Source organism: Mizuhopecten yessoensis, unplaced genomic scaffold, assembly GCF_002113885.1.
Source record: "Mizuhopecten yessoensis strain PY_sf001 unplaced genomic scaffold, ASM211388v2 scaffold363, whole genome shotgun sequence".
In the NCBI taxonomy this organism is placed as follows: domain Eukaryota; kingdom Metazoa; phylum Mollusca; class Bivalvia; order Pectinida; family Pectinidae; genus Mizuhopecten; species Mizuhopecten yessoensis.
This window is the reverse complement of record NW_018403509.1, coordinates 190-20,438: the sequence shown is the minus strand read 5'-3', so window position 1 is coordinate 20,438 and position 20,249 is coordinate 190. Positions and strand designations below refer to the sequence as shown.

The following is a 20,249-nucleotide window of genomic DNA, read 5'->3' as shown; positions in this document are numbered from 1 at the left end:
ATATAACAATAAAATAACGTTTCCAATGATTTACTATCGATTTTAAATTTTTAAGCATTCTCAATATGTTGAGTATAATACAAGTTTTACTAAAAATAACATGAATCTCAAAAGTAACCCTAAATAGTTTATGGCTTATTTCATTAGGTAATAATTTATGATTAAAGACAAGCGGGGCGTGCTTTCTATTCCTTCTATACACTGTAAAATGTATATACGTATTCAGATTGGAGGGAGTACATATTAATTATATATATGTCAATAAATATTAACAATATAATTGTAAATCCTTTATTACGATTAGACACGTCATTGCAAGGGACTTTATAAAGACTATCTTTAATTTGTTTGGTCATTATATATTGTTGGGTTGGGGAAGCGTGTTTTCGAGACATTCAATGACACTTTCTTTGAAAATTGTGTGGCCCTAAAAAGGGCCGTTTTAACCTGAGTAGTTTCCTACTTCATCTGACTGCAGTGCAGGGCTAGCTTCAGTTGTCTTGCGTAACGGGTCTCCAATATCTGTGTTAGGTGGACGCCGTCCTTGAATGCAGCAGCTGTGAGGTGTTGTAGTCCGCGAAGTTTCCAAAATGTAACGTTATCTTTTGTTTTGAATAATTCGCATAGACGCGTGTTTATTCTGGTTCGTTGTATTTCATATTTCTCTGGTGATGTATGCCGCGGTCTGTATCGCTGTATCGCTGGAACAGGCTACCAACTCTCACCCGGCATACTTTCTCTACAAACATAGCGACAACGTCACATGTCATCTGGGTCTGATGTCGATGTCGTTTCCTCCAATCTGTAGGAACACCCGGTCGACATCAAGATCACGGATCTTCTTCGATAGTAGAAGTATCCTGGTTGTTGCCCCACGGATTCCTATCAGCTGGACATCGGCGGATTGCAGGTGAGAGTTTTCAGCCATCCTGGCAATGAAGCTGTGTCCAACGATTGCGAAACGCATGATGATGTTTACAGGTTTACTTGTTGATTTACTTGAAAGAGAGAGTTGTGTCGTGTCGTTCGCGTGAAAGTCTTATCACAACATAATTACCGTTTGTATTGTCCATATAGACACGGGCACGAGACAGTAATTATCTTATTATAATTATCTATCATCTTGCCCTAGTAAACAAACGGCGTGTCCCGTGTATACCCCCGCAGGGTAGGTTCACCGCCCAGATGTTATATACGCCCACACATTTATTGTCAGGTGTTAATGGTTTATTGTTTATTAGCTAAAAGCCTTGCGGCTCATAGGCATAGTATAACAATATTTATACAATGATATCAATGACATAGAATAATCCTATAGAATAATATGGATATGAATATTCTAGTCAATTACCCTCATAAAATGAAGCATAGGCATTATATGTATGGCATAATGCGATAACATTATACTATTAAAATATATCTTTAAAGTTGAAAATGGATAGTAAATATGATATGTCATTATAATTAGCAGGGGTGCACTAAAAAAACATATTTTAAGATAAGGTTAATATTCATTTTGGTAACTTGACCGTGTTGTCAGGATTGATTATAAATGGACAATATATAGTAAATCACGTAAAACCGAGTGGGAGATAGTCAATATCTTGTACAAACTTGAAATAAGTTAATAATTGTACATTATATTAAGGAATGCCGCATGTATTTCAAAATATATACATTATAGTCATCAACGAGTTTTACATTCGAGCCTTTCATACAAAAATGAATATCCTCGGCGCACAAAGACCAATGTCCAACTTGTTACAAGTATAATTTACACCAATAATTAAGAATCATTCCATTATAGATTTTGAAACTTTGCTTATACATAATTGTTGATGATATTGATAAAAAATGACATCTATAAATACTTTACATATGTCACATGGACTAAGAAATACAATACTGTATCAAATTACGGGTGCGTATACATATATATATACCGTTTAGTGATGCGTATTTCCGAGCGGATAGGTTGGTACCTTTTTGTTGCTTGGAGTATTACACAATATTTATACAAACCAGTAGCCGTATGATAATCTATAAACTTTATAAACGGACGATGCTTCGGGATATCTTCTCAAGAGTCATGATGCAAGTCGACGAGTGCCCCGCCCCGCAATTCAGCATTAAGCCGATAATTACCTGAGGTGCTTGCGATATGGGGGAGGGGTGACACTTATTAGATAATTACCGACAAATACCTGGTTATGTCACTGATATTGGACAGGTGCGCGACTGATGTGATAATTACCTATAAGTATCTAGTTCAATCGAGCGGGGACAAATGTCACGCCTGCACTCGTTAGTTCACTCACCGTAACTCAGTACCAATTCAATAAAATTCAATTTATAACCAAATGCACATTGCATATAGGCATAAAGAAATATACATATTGATCAATACTTCACAAATTGGCAATAGTATGAATGTATGATTGTAATATAATACTATAAATAGCTGAATAATAACACATATATATATTATGTCATATTAACACCATCATGGAGAAGATTGATATAGGCCTATTTGTAATCTTATCCATTTATATTTATATTAATATATATATAATAAAATTTGTGAAAATGAAATGCGATTATACACTTTTGTTGAATAAAAAACATAGATCACAATCTCATTATACAGTAACAAGACGCTTATAGCAAGACTTTGATATAGCTTGTATATCCATAATTTACGACTGTTTCCGAGGCACTGCATTATATGCGTGTGCAATCTGTATAAGACAGTTTATCGTTTTACGCTCTAAGTAAGTATTTATAAGACAGTTTATCGTTTTACGCTCTAAGTAAGTATTTGATAATAGTATAGTCAAATCACAGTTTTTCAGTTATTGTATGAAAATTACAGTTTTCAATTATTGTATAAAAAATACAGTTTTCAATTATTGTATAAGGCAGTTTATCAATCTTGTTACTCTCTTGGTAAGTATTTGATTACAGTTTCGATTGTACAGAAAATAACCTATTGTTGTATTTCAGGGTTTTAGTATCAAGAATCAGAATTTACTTCTTATCAACCGATACGTTGTAAACAGATTATTGAAATATATCAGTCTTTATGTGATCATAATAGTCGCTTAACTATAAATTGTGTGTATGTGTATATATATATATTACTATTTAACTCATTTATATATTTGATACAAGTGTTTTTTTGTTAGCTAGTAATACATTTGATATAAGGTTTCTTTGTTAACTAGTAATATATTTGATGTAAGGTTTCTTTGTTAGCTAGTAATATATTTAACTCCGTCGTTTATCGGTCGATATAAGGGTCTTTTTATTAGCTAGTAATATATTTGATATAAAGTTTCTTTGTTAACTAGTAATATATTTGATATAAGCTTTCTTTGTTAGCTAGTAATATATTTGATATAAGGTTTCTTTGTTAACTAGTAATATATTTAACTCCGTCGTGTATCGGTCGATATACGTTTTTTTTGTTAGCTAGTAATATATTTGATATAAAGTTTCTTTGTAACTCCGTCGTTTATCGGTCGATATAAGTAGTTTTTTTGTTAGCTAGTAATATATTTGATATAAGGTTTCTTTGTTAACAAGTAATGCATTTGATATAAGGTTTCTTTGTTAGCGAGTGATATATTTGATATAAAGTTTCTTTGTTAACAAGTAATATATTTGATATAAGGTTTCTTTGTTAGCTAGTGATATATTTAACTCCGTCGTGTATCGGTCGATGTAAGTTTTTTTTGTTAGCTAGTAATATATTTGATATAAAGTTTCTTTGTTAGCTAGTAATATATTTAACTCCGTCGTGTATCGGGCGATGTAAGTTTTTTTTGTTAGCTATTAATATATTTGATATAAGGTCTCTTTGTTAGCTAGTGATATATTTAACTTGTTTATTTTCTCTGTCGTTTTTCCTCATCATGCCCAATATGTATCCCTGCGGTATTTGTGCAAAAACTGCAGTGATGCTAAAAATGTAGCTTGTAAACATTGTGACAATAAACACCTATAAATTCAAAAACAAAACACAAATATAAACCGTTAATTACCTAAAAGCAGGAATCTCCTACTCTGTGCATCACTACTGTATTATATAAAATAAATAAATCCAGATAATTATTGTTTTCAATCTTTCGATTTCAAAATAATCTTTCATTATTAATTACATATTATGATATGTACTTATAATTTAATCAATGGATTAACAAATAGTTCAGTAATCTGTATAACGTTATTTTTTAAACAATTAACTATTTCAATTGTTCGTAAATTGAGAATTTAATTTGATCAAATGATTATCATTTTATATAAAATTAACTGGGATCAAATTTATGTAAATGTTAACCATTATTATTAATTATGTACAACAAACTAATTAAACAAAAAATACGATTTTAATATATATATTAGAACATAAAATTAGAGACAGAAATAATGCATACAAAAATATTGAAAACATAATGTAATTGTTTGAAATTAATTGCAATTAGTTAAAAATTAAATCATAAAATAAAATAAAATGGGCTCTTATATAAAACTGCGTCCTCGTGACTAATAGTTCTACAGTTAGGTCCGTACGAGTTACTTCCCTTAAGTAATGCCTGTTGTGAAATAGTTCGCATATTTTTATCAGAATATTTCTTATATTTCGGTACATTCTACTGTTATGATCGACCTGATACTTTGCACACTGTTTGGTAAATGGAAAATCTTTATGAATCCGAAAACAGAAGTAAAAAATATTGATTAACGAATTCTTGGGCGCGCGAAAACCTCCCTGGACACTCATCCTCCGTGGACACTCAATCCACCCTCTTGAAAATAGTATTTATTGACGTATTTCGGTACTTTCTACTGTTATGACCGACTTGAAATTTGCATACACCTAGATAAGTGAACAATATTTAAGAATCAGAAGAAAAAAGTGAAAAAAATATAATAACGAAAAACCTCCGAGTACACTCATTACTCCGAGGACACTCATTAGGGTGACCCGATCGGGATATAAATCTAGGGCAAGTCGTATCTTCAGGAGGGAATTACATTTCATTGAACCTATGACCCTCGTTTTGTCAGTCCGTATAGGTGGCTATCGGGAAATGAAGTTAAATGTTGTTACAGTGACAAAGAACTTGTAAATCTAATGTATATTGATGTGAGTGAATAAACTATTCAAATAATAATTGAGTTTATAATTAGTTGCAGAAATTACCTGGTACATGTATGTGATTTTTGATTCCTGCTTTTTAAATTTGCAATATCTATACATGTATAGGTGTATATAGTTGTTAGTTAAAATTTTGCATTTAAAACATAAATAACATTCATACATATATACCTGACCAAACATTTTGTTTTCAAGAGCATGTACTTATATGGCTGAGAAATTAAATATGATATATATTTTACAATATTATTGGTTTTGGTTGAAAGGGTATCATAGTCAAGTTCTTCAAAGTAGCTCTGAGCTGTTCATCATTTAGCTGTATATTCAAAAATACCATCTTTTTAATTTTACATTATTTGCAGAACATATAACTCTGTGCGGTTTAGAGATGAAGGAAAGGTTGCACATCCGTGTCAGATTCCCTCAAATGGTGCACCTTTCATGATAGTTGTTCTAAAGCTGATGGAATGTCATCAAGGACCGCAATATAGGACCAAAAATCAAAAGTAAGACTTTCCTCATTACAAATATAAAATTGTATCTGTTACAATAAGATGAACTAAATTTTATCATAGTTTTGTAACGGGCAAAAGTATTTTATAATAACAGAAAATAAAATCTTGTGATCTCCACAAGGAAGATTAAACTAACAAATCTCAGTATATCAGTTGATGCTTACAACTCAGGTAATCTCATTTTAATAATTGTTTGTTTTTTTACAGGACACCAGTCACTCCACAACAGAACATGGCTATAGCTTAGCATCAAGCAGGAAGAGGCCGACAGGCACAAAGAAAAAAGGATGTCCTGCGGCCATAGTAATGAGGGAAGTCATTCACTTTGATGAGTACAAGGTACAAAAATGAGTTTTTAGCTATAAAGTCTGATATGGAAATAAATATGTGGTTTTCCCTATTTTCTAATAAAAATGAGTTATTAAATGTGATTGATGTACTCTATGTGATATTTATTAATCTCATGAGATACTTTGATATGTCTTTCGATTAAAGAGTTTTTATGCAATATAAATATATATAATATTTATGAATATACAAATCCTGTGAAGTCTATTAACATTATTATGATGATGAATAATTATTGAACTTGTTCAATAAATTCCATATGACACTTAGTCATGTGCGATCTTCAGAAGATTAGTCATAAGAAATAAATAATAACATGAAAATATTTTATTTTATTATAAGTATACATTTTTCCTTTAAATGATATAAGGTTCCACATGACACACGATATTGGCGAGAAGTGAAGTCAATGAAACTTAGAAACGACCTTCATTCTACAGTCTATCAGCAGGTAGAACAGCGGAAAGTCATTTATATTGATCTGCCAAAGGAACATCAAAATCATACTGGGAATTGTAAGTCTATAACATGACAAAGTTAAGTGATATACATGCAGACACGGAGGTCTTCCTTTATTTGACCTCAGCTGTTAATAGGCCGTTAAACAAAATAAAACCAAACCTTTAAATAACATTGCATGTTGTGAACAACAACAGAAACAATAAGATACTCCCCTTCATTTGTGTTAATGTAGATTTTAACTACAATGTATCTACTATAATTTGTGTATGGATATGCAATACAACCATATATACATCCCGCAGCATCATGTTCTGGTTCTATCTGTTGTCATTCCAATATTACAACAGATACAACCAGATATACACTATCAAACCTCATATTCTGGTTATAGCTGTTGTCATTCCAATATCACAACAGATACAACCAGATTTACACCATCCAACCTCATATTCTGGTTATATCTGTTGTCCTTCCAATATTACAACAGATACAACCAGATGTACACCATTCAACCTCATATTCTGGTTCTATCTGTTGTCAATCCAATATTACAACAGATACAACCAGATATACACTATCTTACCTCATATTCTGGTGATATCTGTTGTCATTCCAATATTACAACAGATACAACCAGATATACACTATCCAACCTCATATTCTGGTGATATCTGTTGTCATTCCAATATTACAACAGATACAACCAGATATACACTATCTAACCTCATATTCTGGTGATATCTGTTGTCATTCCAATATTACAACAGATACAACCAGATATACACTATCCAACCTCATATTCTGGTTCTATCTGTTGTCATTCCAATATTACAACAGATACAACCAGATATACACCATCCAACCTCATATTCTGGTTATATATGTTGTCATTCCAATATAACAACAGATACAACCAGATTTACACCATGCAACCTCATATTCTAGTTCTATCTATTGTCATTCCAATATTACAACAGATACAACCAGATTTACACCATTCAACCTCATATTCTGGTTATATCTGTTGTCATTTCAATATTACAACAAATACAACCAGATATACACTATCTAACCTCATATTCTGGTTATATCTGTTGTCATTTTAATATTACAACAGATACAACCAGATATAAACTATCTAACCTCATATTCTGGTTATATCTGTTGTCATTCCAATATTACAACAGATACAACCAGATATACACTATCCAGCCTCATATTCTGGTTCTATCTGTTGTCATTCCAATATTACAACAGATACAAACATATATACACCATCCAACCTCATAATCTGGTTCTATCTGTAATTGTCATTCTAATATTACAACAGATACAACCACATTTACACTCTCCAACTTATGTTAATCATGAAATCATATCCTTATGCTCACAGGAGCTATAAGCATTATCAACGTTTAAAACTATTGGGCATTGCAATGATAATAGATTCATTCAGAATCAAAGTAAAAATTAGATAAAATATACGAAATCCAAACATCATTCAATCTGAGTACCTCTACTTTTATAATCATCTAAAAATTAGACTGAAATTCATGACAGTTTTGGTTACAAGGTTTGATTCATGGTTCCTTAGTCAAGTCAAATCTGTTATTATTTTTATAACTTATGTTGCAGGCTGCTGATTTGAAATCTCCGATTGATGAACGGATTCTGAAGAAGATCAGGGGGCTTGTCGATGAAGGAGTGTACACAGTCCCAAAGAAATGCATCGACACTTAAAGATATTTATAAAAGATCTCTTCAGAGACCAGGAGATGCCAAGGGTCATCAATCCGAGCAAAGAAGATCTCAGAAAAAATATATACCGGCAGAGGCGCAAAACTCTGCACAGCTTGATAGACCAGGAAGACCTGGCAGAGAAAATAGGGTGTGGCGGGAGGAACGTCCATATGACATGTGGACTTTTCGTAAGTCATCATTTGTGAAGCGTCCTGTTAGAGAAGATGACTTTGAAGAGGAAGATGGCTGCTTCACTGTAAATGAAGATCAGTATCTCCTCGTGGTTTACCAGTCTTCATGGCAGAGTAGATTGCTCTCAAGATACGAATAGGAACTTGTGTATCTGGATGCCACATACAGAACCACAAAGTATGCTTTGCCATTGTTCTTTCTGTGTGTGCAGACCAATGACGGCTTCTGTGTTGTAGGTGCATTCATCACAGAGAAAGAACATTCCATATCTGTGGCCGAAGCTCTACAAGTCATCAAAGATAACAACCCAAACTGGACTTGTAGAGGCTTCATGATAGATTCCTCTGAAGTAGAAGCGAATGCAATACGGAGTGTTTTCCCAGGTAAGTTTTATGTTGATCTTGACTGAAAACAACCTGCTTTTAACTCATGAACGTTTATGTGACCTATATGTGGTTCCCAACTTCCATAGCAGGCAGGGGAATGATGAAAAAAGGACAATTTGGCTGTTCGGTTTTCAAATAGACTACCAGATATTCAAAAGTTGTTGGAAAATGTTTACTAATTTTGGTATCACCAGAAAAGCCAAATAACATACATATATAATTCTCATAATATGTCATTTGCGGCATATACTCCTACCAAATTTAGATGGCATTCATAGACAGTATAAGTGCCAACTGGATTAAGACAAAATCAACAATAAGTGCATGTTTCATGAATTTGCCTTTGTCCAGTTGGCATTCAAATTGCCAATGAATGCCAACTGAAAGCAGTTCAGTGCTGAAATGTACCTACCTATATACTTAAACTATTTTTTAATATATTACAGAGTCAAACATCTTCATATGTGACTTCCACAGAAAACAAGCCTGGCACAGATGATTGATTGCATCAAAGCATGATGCGACAAGACAGGATCAGACTTCTGAATTACTAAATGTAAATAGATGCATGATATGATCATCAATCAATTCTATATGCCGATATCCTTGATAATAAAGAGAAGAGTTCAGGGTCAATCTAGTTTCTTTTCTGGTCTGAATATTCATTGTTAAGTATAAATATGTTAATACTAGGTCACATAATATAACAAAAAGAGTTTTCAAATTTCATACCTATAAGTAACGATTTACTCATATCAATATAAATTTTGATATCTATACAACAAAATGTTTATTTGAAAATTAAATGTTGCAGGCTGTGGCAGAGTCATTTACTGAAGCCGAGTTTAACAAAAAATTGAACCAGCATCATGAGAGTGAAGTATGGAAGAGCCAGCCTAAGCGTCGTCAATACATCAATGGGCAATGGCTAGCGAATGACAAACACACGGTAATGTGAAGAGATTAAAAGCACAGAGGTGTATTTTGTACAGTAAATGTGGGACACTTAACACATGACGTAACATTTATTATGTCAATTGAGTGTTATGTGAACCATATCTGATGTTCTCTTTCTACAAATTTTATGTGTTACTCTTTTTCCATTTGTGTGTCCATAATTTCACATGTCTATGCAGAAGTGTTTTGCTCAAGTCAGTTCTAAATACCATGATGAGTACTGCAGGTTGGAGGGGTTTCAGATGATCTTTGACTTTTATCTTGAGTCAGTGAGCATGGTTAAGAAAATAAATGCAGGCCATCTTGTCTTATATACAGAAACATTTATGGTTTGTCAATATTTCAGTATTTTATTCTAATTTCATTTTATTTTGAAGATGTGGGTCTGGGCCTACCGGGACAACGGACATACTCTGGTGGTCAACACCAACAATGGTGTAGAGGCACATAACAAGGTATTCAAGTATGAAGACTGTCTCGAGTTTGATGACCCTTCTTGTAGAGGATTTCTTTGTGGAATCCTATCGCAAGTATGTGATAATATGATATAACTTTTATATATCACTTTAGTACAAATAAAAAATTATAAAATGAAATAGCATAAATATTTAACATTTAAATTTACAATTATGCTCTCAGTGAGAACAGTTTCAAGTTAAAAAAAACCCTGCTTACTGGATGGATTTTGAAAAAAAGCACAATTTTGTTTGTCTTAATTTGTGTAGCTCTATCAAAAACAATTAATGAAAATCATTAGCTAGTCACTGGATTGTGTTTTATTGTTTCATTGTTTTATTATAAAATTGAAAATATCATATAACCTTCTTCACATATAGTCATAAATGTTTAAAATTTCAGTATTTTTCATTGTTTTGGTAAGTAATTAGGAGTATTGTGTCAATATTGTTTGGCTTGGTGTCAGCTTTGCTTTAATTGGTGTCTGGTTTGATGTATAATCTCTTTTCACATTTTCCCTTTTCATCACTGTACAATTTTGTTCTACAACAGAGTGCTGCATATCCCAATTTCACATGTATCAAACTAAGTTTGTGAACCTCATTCATGCCCCAAGCATAATGCATGGTTATGAGTGTATGTGTATGGCCAAACAACCAAACCGATTACCTGTATCCCATAAGGTTTGGATATGCGGCACTCTAGTAAATAATTAATCCTTTAGTATCATTTTACTATCCTTTATCACCATTCATGTATAAGGCCATAATAAATTAATTGCTAGATTCTCATCCAAATTCTTTTCAAAATTGGGGCGGGGGGGGGCGAATTTTATTTTTTATTTTTCCTAAAATTTAAAATGGTTGCAAATGTGTTAAAATAGTGCAATAAAGGCGCATGTTCAGTGTACATTTATCTTTATTTTTTGTTAATAGCAACGTATGCAGTATACACATTGAACACCATTTCACTGTTCAGTCCACATATATATCTGTACTAACTTTTGGTATGAATACACACCACATTACTTTTTCACATATCGTCCTCTTTTAATTACAGTGACCTTGCCATTGGCCAAACAGTTCTGGCATATGGGGTAGTTTTCCTCAGATGTAGCCACATTGTCATCTGTGCCACAATGGAAGCATACTGCTTCGAAACCAGCAGAGAAATAGGCTAGTTCAACTGGCCCATCACATGTCAGATTTTTTCTTACAAACACTGATTTTAACACATTTTCTTGTTCGGTTTCTACATCAGCAAAATCAGAACCACACGTGTACGACAAATCGCCCAACATAGTTTGCAATTCCTTTCTTTTCTTTCCTATTACAACATGCTTGCAGTAGAGAACACGAGGCTTGTCACATTCAGAACAGTATATCACCATTTCAACATTTTTAGCAGTTTGGGCGGAGGGTGAGAATTGCATACCATGCCCAGGACCTGGCTTGTGTCCTAGTGAGGGCCTGTGCTTTTCACTAGTTTCGTGGCCATATAACTGATCAAAGGACTTGTACTTGTCACCACTAAAGTATCAGGTTTTGGGTCTTGCAGAAAGTGAAGACCTTCAAAAGTATCTGCAGGTAAGTTTGGTCGTTTACAAATAGTGCAGGTTGCCTTCCCACACTTTTTGACACAGAACATTTAAAGCTCCGAGGTACGACACCACTTCCCCCACTGTACATGCGCCATCACACTGGGTCAGTTCCACTTTCGATTTACCGGCCGACGCAACGGGGATGATAATCTAGCAAATAATTTATTATGGCCTAATATCAACTCACCAAACATCTACATTATGCTTTTATAAACTTCCTTTCACAACATGAAACTTTCCTTATTTCCATTGATAAATAATATAATCCAGTTTTTCTATTGTAGTTCTTTTTAGCAAAGTTGGTAATGGCTTTTTGAAAATGTTTTTTAAAATACAGTAGTGCTCCAAAGGAAAAAGCAATATAGAATTTTCAATTATTTAGTATAAAACAATGAAAGCCAAAAAACAAAATCAAAAAAGAAGAAAACAGATGGATAACATGCTATTTGTGTTATGTGTATATTAATGAAATGTCATGTGGCCAAAGATCATATATTATGTATCTATAATTACTCATTTTTATGTTGTGACTGTCATTACTTTTGAATTGGTATATCGTGTCACAGTGTGCTTGCTTTGATATTTTGGTGGTGAACTATTGCTGTCATTTTTTTTGTCCTGTGACCCTGAACTAATATAACAAGAGTTTAACCAGAAAGTAACGAAGGCAATTATTGAACTGATTTTTGAAGTTTACGCATGTGATCCTGCCCATTTGTTAGGCCAATATTGTGTATTTATTACCAATCAATAATCCTACTTAGGCATGGTAAGTCTGTTAGCCTGCAGCAGTTTCAAGCTGAACACTACAGAGCTTTACTGCCAAGGTATATAATTTGAATTCATAGACACATGATCACTCTAGCTAAATGTAGTGAAGCATACTTGTCACACCTCCATATTTTAGGGGAGAGTTCTCCAATCTTGACATCTTGAAAAATCTTGAATCCAACTTTTCAATCCATATTGTCAATTTGCATTCTACATAATTCTTAAAATTTGCTTCCATATTGAAATATAGTTTGTTCATGTAAATAAAAGACCTTCTCCAGATACCTTTAAAGCAATGTGACAATGTCAGCTGGTTGGAGAGAGCCATCAGTGTACATTCCTAAGGAGCTCCACCACCGACCCAGGTACTTTGTACAGCACATCAGGGAAGCCACAGGGAGATGTTCGGACATCACTCCAAGCATGGTAACCATGGTGACAGATACATAGTTTCTAGTACAGTCAACTAACCGTGCGTCACATGTCTACCGTGTCAAATTGGGTGATGAATCCAGCCACAACATGCCATCTTGTGAGTGTAGGGAATTCATGAAAACTCATCTTCCTTGCAAACATTTCTGTGCTTTGATGTGCCATTTTGCAGATGCCATCACTTGGAATTCCTTGCCAGGATTCTACTTAAACAATCCTCATTTCATCATTGATGAGGATTGTGTGAACCTCACAAAATTCCAAGTCATGCCTCAAGCAGATGACAGCGATATTACATCAGCTCCTTGTCATGCTGGAGAGGACAAATTAGACCCAAAGCTGCCTCATGGGCCTACACTAGAAGAGCTTTTGCAGTATATCCGCAACCTGTCATACATTGCGGATTCTGTGGAGGTGATAGAAGAGGTCAAGAAGCAGCTGTCATTAACAGCTGATAGACTGCGACAAAGTTGTCCGGCTAGTGGGACCTTGCTTTTGGAACAGCCAGTCAAAAAACCTACACCTGTCAAGATCATTTCCAAGAAGCGGAAATCTCCCAGCACCCAGACATCTTTAAAACAACTGCCAACAAGGGCTAAGAGAAGACGTACGATCAAACGTTAGTAGATATAAAAAACTGATTTTAGGCAATATATATGAAAGAAGATAGTTATTGATGTTTGTACCTTTATTACGAATCAGTAATTTACAGATATGATTTCTTTTTCCTCAGTTCAAATACAAATAGTTAAAATTACATATAGATTAAATGTTGGAAATAAATGCAAATGTGATGAGATTTGCCTTTGAACATTATGGTGACCTAACTATGAAGGGCAGCAAGAGAAAAACAATCAGTTCATTTGATTTGTTATCCCATGCGATGTTATCTAACGTAATATATGCTTCTCCCAAGTCTCCCTATATTTACATTTGGCAAAAAACAAAATATATGCCATTCCATTATTTTTCAGAAAAAACATACATCATAGATGAAGCGGGTTCTTCGGAAAAAGTACAGAACAAAACATCCAGTATGTATGATTATTGCATGCTGCCATTAAGAGCCAAAAAGAGTGAATAATAAAGCTGATACAACTTGTTTCCTAATTGTTGTAACAAAACCCAAGTTCAAAGATATGCTCACATTCATGGAGAGTATAGGGATCTTCTTATAGGATCAAGAAAAAGGTCCCCAATTCGCCATTTATACACATAGTATTTTTATCACTTTCAATCAACAGGGTATTTGTATCATCTGAATATGGTGTTTCAACAGAAAATAACATGCTAATTTATGATATATTTATTCAGTCATTGGCCTTTTTTCAGAACCTGCAAAGTACGCCACTTCCAGGTCTGAAGTTTGAGGAAGAATTCAAGGTTAGTGAATATATAAAGATAAACATGGTCTTATTTTTGTTTTGGGTTTGTTGATAGGTAGTGTGTCCCACCACTTTAATGGACTTGTTTTTGTGAAAAGGAAACATACTTTAAGGAAAGCTTAATATTTAATCAAAGCACAACACTGGGACTCTCTATATTAATGTGACCACTGTTATGTGTGTTTGCTTATTGATGATGTGATTGTGTGAATGAACAAGTGGCGTCAAAGACAGCCTGACTTCAAACCTGGTAATCTGGCGTCATTCTTTCCTGACATCATTTTGATTGTTCAGGCCATTCAGTACAAATATAACATTAATACAGGGTAATGATGAGCAATGTTTTGCAGAAGATATAACTATAATGCTTAAATTTTGCTCTGACAAAATACTGCATAAAATATAACCATATAACCATATGTGCAATATAAAACATCAGATATAGGCTTATGTGTGGTATTGTCCATGTGGTGTTTTCTTTATTATAATGGAAATCTAAATTGATTACCAACAGTCTGACTAGGGACATGTCAAAGGAAAACTGGATGGAAGTGCTTGAGAAAGCAAAACAGACCTCTGGCTTTTCCTTTGACAACATCAATAGGACAGCCTTTGCTGTGCTAGATGAATGCTGCGATGAAGAAGAACATGACAACCTTCTTCGGGAGATTTCAGACCTGGCTCCAGCAGGGTTAAACATGTATGCAAGATTGCAACTGTCTGTTCTACTGCTGTGTTTATTGGGTAGGTCTGAAAATTGATGATATGTATTATTAAACAAACAGTTAAGAGATGATGTTAATTTGCATATCTTTGTGTACCAAAGGCAATACAGTGTATTGGGGTGAAAGGTTTGGACAATTGGTCTAGCTCTTGAGACATTTTATGAAAGAAATAATGAATAAGATGTTTTTCATACATCATTCCATCTTCTTCCTCAGCTATGGCATGGAAAACTATTGGTATATTCTTGTTTTACTTTTTATTTTCAGTCAAACAAGACGGGTTTGACTTGAAGAGAAACCTACATAAGGAAAGTGAGGAGGCTGCAGCTACGTTTCGGGCAATGATAGAATCACTGAAAGCAATTCATAAGTTACATTCAGGTAATTTTCAAAATTAAAATCATTAAAAAGGTATTTCTTTTAAGACATGAAAGATAACATTTCTATGCTTATAGCCACTGTTGTAGCCTTCATACCTTTTTTATCTATTCAACCCTTTGGATGAGATTCTTGAATTACTACTGCATTGGTATAAAAACACAAAACCAGTTATGAATTCATCTCATAAAATTAGAACAAATGCAATATCGTATATTTGCATTATATTGAAAATTGCATTTTTTTTTAAGAACAGTGCCTTCTGCGCCAGATTCGCCAGTGCCAGTTTCCTTTGACCAAAAGAGTACAAGTGAGTATTTTCTCAGGCAGCTATTTTTACAATAGAAAACAAGTATTAATTGTAACGGGGACCATTACAGAAGTCCCCAAAACTGCCCCCATAGTTACAAAAATACACCTGCCGGTACATACCAAATTTGAGCAAAATCGACCAATATTCAATTTCGACCAATCAGAGGCTATTGCGACCATTTTTGTTGGCCGATCAGAAAATGAAAGGTCATTTGCACACCGCCTTACTATGACGATTACTTGTGTCAATTTTTATAAATTTCCGTTCAAAAAGAACGTTTGTGAAATTTGATTCCGACAATTTTTTTAGCGGAATGAGAAGAAGAAGAAGAAGAAGAAGAAGAAGAAGAAGAAGAAGAAACGGAGTAAAACCAATTAGTTCCCCACTCCGTTTGGGGAACTTAATTATATATACTCAGTAGCTCTCACATATCTTCTTGAAACATAACTCATAAGGAAAGTAATAATCAGATAATTTACATGAACATGATAGTAACAAATCCTTTTTAACATTTCATGAAATGAAGAACTGAAGCTGAAGAAAGGAAAAAGGGTCAGGTTCAATCTCCCTGAACCTGTGAGTGCTGATCAGAAAGGTTACATGTATTCTTTCATCAAAATTGAAAATAATGTGTGCACCAAATATTAATGGACCAATAAAATCTTTTCCACATTCCATTTGAATATTAATAGTAAACATCACCCTTTTATTTGTAAAATGAAGAATAATTCAGAATCAATCTCAATCTCTTTCTTCAAAAGCCATTCCTGTCATAAAATTTACACATATCTGCAATAAACTCTGAAATGTCAATGTATACATATGTATGTAAAGTGTATGGATTGGCTATGTGAATAAACATTCTTTTGTATATAGATTGCACATTGGAGAACATCATCAGTGTGGATAGCCACCAGCCGCCACCATTTACCTTCAAGTTAAAGAAAAACAGCCGTTATTATGTCTGTGGAGAAGTTCTGGACTTGAAGACTTCCATACTCTGAAAAATCCAAAGTGGCTGAATGACAAGGTAATGCAATGATATTTACTAAGTAAGCACAAAAATAGAAAGACTTTTCTGTAGTCAAAGGCCGTTTTCTGTTATCAAAATTAAGATTAAAATGGTTTCACCAGTTGGACCAGAATTGTTCATTGATGAAATAAGGATGCACTGGATGATCTTATTTTACTTTCTGGTGAGCCTCAAAAAATACTTTCAAGGCCTGTATTGACATCTGCAGGTCCATCAAGATTTATGTCTGAAAATAGACAAACCAGTTTTATTGTCCACATAAACGAAAAGGACTGAATGTTCAATCACACATACATTTACGTAAAAACATAAAACCCAGATGCTGCATAGAATGTTTTTCGTTTCATTTATATGTTTCCAGGTCATCAACGCATATCTAGCCCTACTTCAGAGGGAACAGAATCTCAAGAACACTGACCATATGTTTGCCATGCCATCCTATATGGCAGTGTGATGGGGCCAAGGTAAAATATACCACTGGCTCTAAACTGATGTAAGTATAAATGATTATAAAAGTTCAAACATTTTCTTTGAGAATCATTCTAACCTTGATGTTTGTTATACAGTATATTAACAATGACTTGTATTTATAAGAATATTTAAATATCTCTAACATATTACAAATATTTGGTATTGTTATTTCTTAAAAAGCACTTTCTAAGATATCATAGGTAGAAAAGTAGAGGTAAAACTTAGAACTAATAAAGATCATACGATGGTGAGCGCAAGGAACCCTCTATTATTTCTCATTTCGTATACACTTTTTCAATATTGTATAACAAATTGATTATATATATTTTGAGTAGGAGGTAATTTGTATATGCATACAAAATCTAGTTTATGCGAGAGCTAAAACCGAAATACTATGCATGGATAAGGTACTAATTAATTAATTAATCAATTCAGGTAAAATTTGCCATGTTCAAACGTGAGTGGGAACCACTGGGTCCTCCTTGTAGCCAACATTCACAAAGCAACCGTGTCTGTCCCGGACTCGATGGGTGGCAATCATCAGGCACTTATTAAAAACTGGAAGTAAGCTTAATAATATACATGTACCACAGTATGCTGATTAAGAGTGTTGAATATGTTATATTTAATTAGCCCGGTGAGCTCATACTATATTCAGCAAGAGCTTGCCACTTTTCATCTATCTATAACAAAATTTAAGTCAATGTAGGTCTGTGGTAGTTAATAAAGGTAGTGTGCCTCACCTTTATTGCTATATACAGGCTTTTGTAAGTTATTCCCTGTTAAATGTATGCCATCTCTTCTTCACAAAAAGACAATTATACATTGCAGGCCTTTTAGGAAGCTATAACATGTTGAAAATTATCCCCAGGAATACTACCAAAAAAAGTATTAAAACTAGAACACTGACCGGTCAGTAAGGGCCCCGTCTTGTGGCAATATATCCTCCATAATCATCAAGAAGCAATCTGCCCATATAGCTGAGCTTGACGTTTGACATTTGGACTTCAAAAAGAATTGCAAGGAAGCAAAATATACATTTTACATGTACTATGATGCGAGTCTTGTTTCCTTCCACCTCCATATTTGCTGGGCTAACAGAAATGTAAATACCGGTGCAATACTCATTTGTTAGGTTTGATTTGTTCTATTTCACCTTATATACCTCCTCCATCAAGAGCCAGGGTCAAAGTCAAAGATCCACTTCGTCTTTGACCCGATGACCTTGACCTTTGGTAAGTTGACTCCTTGTTTAATTATGCTTCATCATGTCATAACAAAATGTTCATCAGTGAAAAGATGCAAAATTGAACATCTTGACCAAGTTTCATGTACATCGGTCAATAAATAGCAAAGTTATCAGCCAGGAACAAAATGTATGGACAGACGGACGGACAGACAGACAGAGTGATAACTATAGGGCACCCGTATCTCCGATACGGGGCCCTAATAAGAAGTTTCATGACTGGTAATGTAGTGGATAATCTCTAAGGAAGAAAAAGAAATGTGAACTCCTCTTTGTGGGAGATACAACACAGAGCACTGAGACACTCTACCTTACATATACAAAGACACTGCAACAGATATCTAATATATTCAGCAAATATGCACCATATGGATATCAATGTTAAGTTCCAATATATTTTGCATTTTCACAGGAGGTACATGACCATACGCTCTTAGAAAACTGGAGAGCTCGGGAACAGGAAATGGCAGACTGGGGATCTGGTTTCTTCCAGACAGAAAGTTGACAATGCTTGTGGGTCCTTTGTGATGTTGGTAAGATACGTTAAGGGGGTTCAACCCTTTTGCAATTAGCCACAAACTCTGTTGAAACATTCACATAATGGTTTTGCAATATAAATATTCCAATCATTGGAATAAAAAAAAAAAAAAAAAAAAAAAAAAAGATTTGGGCATATTTTCATATTTTTTTTTCAAATTTGGGGTGGCATTGTCCAGAACTATAACATCAATAAATAAAACTGAATAATTACAGTGTGTAAATGTAAACATTCCATAAGCAATCAATTAAATGTGCACTGTCAACTGATCATGGACATCTCATCATGTAAGTCATAATGTAAGAATCTAACATTTTTTGATGTTGTACTAATTAACATAAAACACATACATGTAATTAAGGTATTTGTTTCTTCTTTCACAGAATGCTCTGGTACTGTCTAAAAGTTTGGACCTTAAAGATGTCTCACATCCCCTTTCTCTTCGCATGAGAGAGTTTGTGAGGTGCAAATTACTTTCAGCATCAGAGGAACCCCCTTCTCAAAGGAGCAGATGTGACATGGTGGGCTGTACCTCCCCGAAAAGAGCAACATGGGTTGCATGTAATGTTTGTGGTCGATGGTCACATCTACCTTGTGTAGGACTTGAAAAGGCCCCAAAGAGTGACTACTTATGTCCCATCTGTGTTGCGCAGTATCAGTGAACTTTTTCTTAATCTAATCAAGTGTCTGTGAGCTGGTGTAATGGTGCATCATCCATCTGTCTCATTTTTTTCTCTTATATATTTCATCCAAATATACCCAAGAGAGTAATGATTTGTGTATGCAACATAATGCTGTTGTGAAGAACTATTAAGTTCGTGTATATATCAAATGAATGAAGTTGACAAGCGTTAAAGTTTAGATAACCAAGAGACTTAAATTATGGTATTTTGCCAGTAGCATTCATGGATGAATGATCTTGATACATTAGCAATGTCACAAGGACAAACTTTGCTAAAACTGTTAAAACAACTTCTAAAACACCAGGAGGCCTTTCAGCAGTATCTTTTGAATAGTAAAGAGGCCTAAGACAATGAAAATTAACAGAGGTAAAGTGCTTTCAACCAGAATATGAGGTTGGATGGTGTATATCTGGTTGTATCTGTTGTAATATTGAAATGACAACAGATATAACCCGAA

At 34.0% G+C, this 20,249-nt stretch overlaps 2 long non-coding RNA genes and 1 pseudogene across 2 annotated transcripts; all 3 read left to right on the top strand.

Annotated features, from left to right (window-relative positions):
* Positions 1 to 5,538: 5,538 nt before the first annotated feature.
* On the top strand, positions 5,539 to 6,531 carry LOC110446741. The gene is made up of 3 exons (XR_002462496.1): positions 5,539 to 5,667; positions 5,884 to 6,015; positions 6,395 to 6,531. It is a non-coding gene; the product is annotated as an uncharacterized LOC110446741 (long non-coding RNA).
* A 3,106-nt stretch (positions 6,532 to 9,637) lies between these two features.
* LOC110446744 lies at positions 9,638 to 10,702 on the top strand. Its single transcript, XR_002462498.1, has 3 exons — positions 9,638 to 9,753; positions 10,139 to 10,291; positions 10,620 to 10,702. It is a non-coding gene; the product is annotated as an uncharacterized LOC110446744 (long non-coding RNA).
* A 1,881-nt stretch (positions 10,703 to 12,583) lies between these two features.
* Positions 12,584 to 19,822, top strand: LOC110446749 (annotated as a pseudogene).
* The last annotated feature ends 427 nt before the right edge of the window (positions 19,823 to 20,249 follow it).